Below are 6,348 nucleotides of genomic sequence, written 5' to 3'. Positions count from 1 at the left end.
ATTTCTCTGATTATGAGGGATTTTGAGCATTTTTTCATGTGTTTGTTAGCCATCTTTATGTCTTCTTTGGAGAATGTCTGTTTAGTTCTTTGGCCCATTTTTTGATTGGGTCACTTATTTTTCTGGAATTGAGCTGCAGGAGCTGCTTGTATATTTTGGAAATCAATCCTTTACCAGTTGCTTCATTTGCTATTATTTTCTCCCATTCTGAAGGCTGTCTTTTCACCTTGCTTAGAGTTTCCTTTGCTGTGCAGAAGCTTTTGATTTTAATTAGGTCCCATTTGTTTATTTTTGCTTTTATTTCCAATATTCTGGGAGGTGGGTCTTGGAGGATCCTGCTGTGATTTATGTCGGAGAGTGTTTTGCCTACATTCTCCTCTAGGAGTTTATAGAATCTGGTCTAACATTTAGCTCTCTAATCCATTTTGAGTTTATTTTTGTGTATGGTGTTAGGAAGTGTTCTAGTTTCATTCTTTTACAAGTGCCTGACCAGTTTTCCCAGCACCACTTGTTAAAGAGACTGTCTTTTGTCCATTTTATATTCTTGCCTCCTTTGTCGAAGATAAGGTGTCCATAGGTGCAAGGATTTATCTCTGGGCTTTCTATTTTGTTCCATTGATCTATATTTCTGTCTTTATGGCAGTACCATACTGTCTTGATGACTGTGGCTTTGTAGTAGAGCCTGAAGTCTGGCAGGTTAATTCCTCCAGTTACATTCTTCTTCTTCAAGATTGCTTTGGCTATTCTAGGCTTTTTGTATTTCCATACAAATTGTGAGATTATTTGTTCTACTTCTGTGAAAAATATCGTTGGTAGCTTGGTAGGGATTGCATTGAATGTATAAATTACTTTGGGTAGTATACTCATTTTCACAATATTTATTCTTCCAATCCATGAACACGGTATATTTCTCCATCTATTAGTGTCCTCTTTGATTATTTTCACTAGTGTTTTATAGTTTTCTATGTACAAGTCTTTTGTTTCCTTAGGTAGATATATTCCTAAGTATTGAATTCTTTTTGTTGCAACAGTGAATGGAATAGTTTCCTTAATTTCTCTTTCTATTTTCTCGTTATTAGTGTATAGGAATGCAAGGGATTTCTGTGTGTTGATTTTATATCCTGCAACTTTACTGTATTCATTGATTAGCTCTAGTAGTTTTCTGGTAGAGTCTTTAGGGTTTTCTGTGTAGAGGATCATGTCATCAGCGAACAGTGAGAGTTTTACTTTTTCTTTTCCAATTTGTATTCCTTTTATGTCTTTTTCTGCTCTGGTTGCTGTAGCCAAGACTTCCAGAACTATGTTGAATAGTAGTGGTGAGAGTGGGCACCCTTGTCTTGTTCCTGACTTTAGGGGAAATGCTTTCAGTTTTTCACCATTGAGGACAATGTTTGCTGTGAGTTTGTCATATATAGCTTTTATTATGTTGAGATATGTCCCTTCTATTCCCACTTTCTGGAGGGTATTTATCATAAATGGATGTTGTATTTTGTCAAAGGCTTTCTCTGCATCTATTGAGATAATCATATGATTTTTCTTTTTCAGTTTGTTAATGTGGTGTATTACATTGATTGATTTGAGGATACTGAAGAATCCTTGCATTCCTGGGATAAAGCCCACTTGGTCATGATGTATGATCTTCTTAATGTGTTGTTGGATTCTGATTGCTAGAATTTTGTTAAGGATTTTTTGCATCTTTGTTCATCAGTGATATTGGCCTGTAGTTTTCTTTTTTTGTGGGATCTTTACCAGTTTTTGGGATTTGTGTGATGGTGGCCTCATAGAATGAGTTTGGAAGTTTTCCTTCCTCAGCAATTTTCTGGAAGAGTTTGAGTAGAATAAGTGTTAGCTCTTCTCTAAATTTTTGGTAGAATTCAGCTGTGAAGCCGTCTGGACCTGGGCTTTTGTTTGCTGGAAGATCTCCGATTACATCCTCTAGTTCCGTGCTTGTGATAGGTCTGTTCAGATTTTCTATTTCTTCCTGGTTCAGTTTTGGCAAGGTGTACTTTTCTAGGAATTTGTCCATTTCTTCCAGGTTATTCATTTTATTGCCATATAATTGCTGATAGTATTCTCTAATAATCCTTTGTATTTCTGTGTTTTCAGTTGTGATCTCTCCATTTTCATTTCTAATTTTATTGATTTGGTTCTTCTCCCTTTGTTTCTTGATGAGTCTGGCTAGTGGTTTGTCAATATTATTTACCTTCTCAAAGAACCAGCTTTTGGCTTTGTTGATTTTTGCTATGGTCTCTTTTGTTTCTTTTGCATTTATCTCTGCCCTAATTTTTATGATTTCTTTCCTTCTACTAACCCTGGGGTTCTTCATTTCTTCCTTTTCTAGTTTCTTTAGATGTAGAGTTAGGTTATTTAGTTGACTTTTTTCTTGTCTTGAGGTGTGCCTGTATTGCTATGACCTTCCCCCTTAGCACTGCTTTTACAGTGTCCCAGAGGTTTTGGGTTGTGTTTTCATTTTCATTCATTTCTATGCATATTTTGATTTCTCTTTTGATTTCTTCTATGATTTGTTCATTATTCAGCAGCATGTTGTTCAGCCTCCATATGTTGGCATTTTTAATAGATTTTCTCCTGTAATTGAGATCTAATCTTACTGCATTGTGGTCAGAAAAGATGCTTGGAATGATTTCAATTTTTTTGAATTTACCAAGGCTAGATTTGTGGCCCAGGATGTGATCTATCCTGGAAAAGGTTCCGTGTGCGCTTGAGAAAAAGGTGAAATTCGTTGTTTTGGGGTGAAATATCCTATAGATATCTGTTAGGTCTAACTGGTCTATTGTATCATTTAAAGTTTGTGTTTCCTTGTTAATTTTCTGTTTAGTTGATCTATCCGTAGATGTAAGTAGGGTATTAAAGTCTCCCGCTATTCTTGTGTTATTGTTAATTTCCCCTTTCATACTTGTTAGTAATTGTCTTACATATTGCGGTGCTCCTATGTTGGGTGCATAAATATTTATAATTGTTATATCTTCTTCTTGGATTGATCCTTTGATCATTATGTAGTTTCCTTCTTTGTCTCTTTTCACAGCCTTTGTTTTGAAATCTATTTTATCTGATATGAGTATTGCTACTCCTGCTTTCTTTTGGTCTCTATTTGCGTGGAATATCTTTTTCCAGCCCTTCACTTTCAGTCTGTATGTGTCCCTCGATTTGAGGTGGGTCTCTTGTAGACAACATATACAGGGGTCTTGTTTTTGTATCCATTCAGCCAGCCTTTGTCTTTTGGTTGGGACATTCAACCCATTTACATTTAAGGTGATTATTGATAAGTATAATCCCGTTGCCATTTTCTTTGTTGTTTTGGGTTCCAGTTTATATACCCTTTCTGTGTTTCCAGTCTAGAGAAGATCCTTTAGTATTTGTTGGAGAGCTGGTTTGGTCATGCTGAATTCTCTCAGCTTTTTCCTGTCTGTAAAGTTTTTGATTTCTCCTTCATATTTGAATGAGATCTTGCTGGGTACAGAAATCTAGGCTGTAGGTTATTTTCTTTCATCACTTTAATTATGTCTTGCCATTCCCTCCTGGCCTGAAGAGTTTCTGCTGAAAGATCAGCTGTTATCCTTATGGGGATCCCCTTGTGTGTTATTTGTTGTTTTTCCCTTGCTGCTTTTAATATTTGTTCTTTTTGTTTGATCTTTGTCAATTTGATTAATATGTGCCTTGGAGTTACGCCTTGGGTTTATCCTGTTAGGGACTCTCTGTGTTTCTTGGACTTGGGTGATTATTTCCTTCCCCATTTTAGGGAAATTTTCAACTATTATCTCCTCAAGTATTCTCTCATGGTCTTTCTTTTTGTCTCCTTCTTCTGGGACTCCTATGATTCGAATGTTGGGGCGTTTAATATTGTCCCATATGTCTCTAATATTGTCCTCATTTTTTTAAATTCTTTTTTCTTTTTCCATCTCTGTTTCATTTATTTCTACAATTCTATCTTCTACCTCGCATATCCTGTCTTCTGCCTCCGTTATTCTACTGTTTGTACCCTCCAGAGTGTTTCTGATCTCATCTATTGCATTATTCATTGTATATTGACTCTTTTTTATTTCCTCTAATTCCTTATTGAACATTTCTTGCATCTTCTCAATTCTTTTCTCCAGTTTATTTATCTGTAACTCCATTTTGCTTTCCAGATTTTGAATCATTTTCACAGTTAAAATTCAAAATTCTTTATCGGGTAGGTTCCCTGTATCTTCCTCTTTTGTTTGTGTTGGTGGGCATTTATCCTGTTCCTTTATTTGTTGGGTATTTCTTTGCCTCTTCATCTTGCTTATATTGCTGTGCTTGGGGTGGCCTTTCCGTCTTCTGGCAGTTTGTGGAGTTCTCTTTATTAAGTAGTTACCTCGTTGTGTGTGGGGTTGGATGGGTGACTTGTCAAGGTTCCATGGTTAGGGAAGCTTGTGTCGATGTTCTGGTGGGTGGCGCTGGATTTCTTCTCTCTGGAGTGCAATGAAGTGTCCAGTAATGAGTTTGAGATGTCAATGAGTTTGGAGTGGCTTTGGGCAGCCTGTATATTGAAGCTCAGTGCTGTTCTCCTGTGTTGCTGGATAGCTTGTGTAGTATGTCTTTCACTGAAACTTGTTGACCCTTGGGTGGTGCCTGGTTTCAGTGTATGTATGGAGGCATTTGATGAGTACCTATCAATTAATGTTCTCTGGCACAGGAGATCTCTGGTGTTCTCAGGGTTTGGCCTTAAGCCTCTGCCTCTGGTTTTCAGTCTTATTCTTGCAGGAGGCTCAAGGCTTCTCCCTCTGTTACTTCGAAGGCAGTTCCTTCTGTTGAAAAAGCTCTTCTGTTTTCTGGTCTCCTCAGTGTCTAATTCCCGTCCTGACACCAGGATGCGGTGGTGGACACTTTTTTTTTTTTTTTTTTTTTGTCCCAGCTCACCTATTCAGTCCTGCTATGGGGAGGGAGGAACAGCTAACAAATATCCCTGGCGTCTGTGGGGAGTGCTCGCAGTGTCTCGGCTACACTGGGAATGCTCCCGCTTGAGGTGTGTGTGCTTTCCCTGTTTATGCTGCTTAGGCTTTAGTTTGCTCTTCTGGGAGCTCTCCGTGGCTGGCGCTGGGTTGCATGCATTTCCCAGGTCTGAGTGGCTCAGGTTCAGGTCCTCGGGTACTTGACAAAGGCGCAGACTTGGCTGGGCCTGCGTTTTGTGCCTTCCCCGGTCCTAGCAGCTCAGGTGATCAGGCGTTTGGTGAGCACGGTCGCTGCAACTTATCGCCTTCCTGTTCCCTGCCACTCGGTTTTCTGGGAGTATAACCGGCGCACTTTCTCAGGCGGATAGCGACCGGCCAGAACCCAAGAAGTCCTGACCAGCAAGGAAGCCTGCCTGCAGCTTGGCACGGGAAGCCTCTCTGGGGCCGTGGCTGCCCCCGCCCCGGCGCTGGCTGCCCTCCCTGCCTGCGTTGGTGGGGGCTGGGGGAGGGGCCGCCCGCTGCCGCCTTGCTCAGCTCCGCGCCCCGTTCTGTGCGCAGGGCTGGCAGAGTCCTGGCTTGGGGCTTTTTGCAGGCTTTTTCCAACCCTCTCGCCCTTCACCTACAACCTCTGCTCTGGTATCTTAAGTTCGAGCCCTCAGTTTGCCCTGGGGCATTCAAGCTCGGTTCTCCCTCTAAGCGCCGCTGCCCACGCCTCCCTGCCCAGCCCCCGCCTGCTAGTGAGGGGCGCGGGCGTCTGCGCTGCTTCTCTGCTGAGAGTTTCCTCTGGGCACTTAGTCTGTGAGTTTTAATTATTTATGTATTTTGTCTCCCAGTTATGCGACCCTCTGAGGTTCCACTCGCCAGTGTTTCCAGGTGTTTGGAAACTTCTCTTTTTTTTTTTTTTTTTAAGCCTCCCTTCCAGGGATGGGGCTCCATCCCTCCCTCTTTTGTCTCTCTTTTTATCTTTTTATCTATTTCCTACCTCCTTTCAACGACTATGGGCTGCTTTTCTGAGTGCCTGATGTCCTCTGCCGGTATTCAGAAGTTGTTTTGTGGGATTTACTCAGCATTCAAATGTTCTTTAGTTGATTTTGTGGGGGAGAAAGTGGTCGCCCCATCCTATTCCTCCACCATCTTCCCGTGCTCCCCCAACATTTTCTATATATAAAAATCTCATGGAGTGAAAGTCGCACAGTCGTGTACAAATCCCCATGGACTATAGAGTCCATGGGATTCTCCACGCCAGAATACTGGCGTGGGTAGCCTTTCCCTTCTCCAGAGGATCTTTCTAACCCAGGGATCAAACCCAGTTCTCCCGCATTGCAGGCGGATTTTTACCAGCTGAGCCACAAGGGAAACCCAGGAATAGAGTGTGTAGCCTATTCCTTTTCCAGCGGATCTTCCTGACCCGGGAATC

The sequence above is a fragment of the Moschus berezovskii genome, chromosome X, assembly GCF_049115385.1.
Source record: "Moschus berezovskii isolate FMDL1 chromosome X, NW_MosBer_1.0, whole genome shotgun sequence".
NCBI lineage: Eukaryota > Metazoa > Chordata > Mammalia > Artiodactyla > Moschidae > Moschus > Moschus berezovskii.
This window is presented reverse-complemented; position numbering follows the sequence as displayed.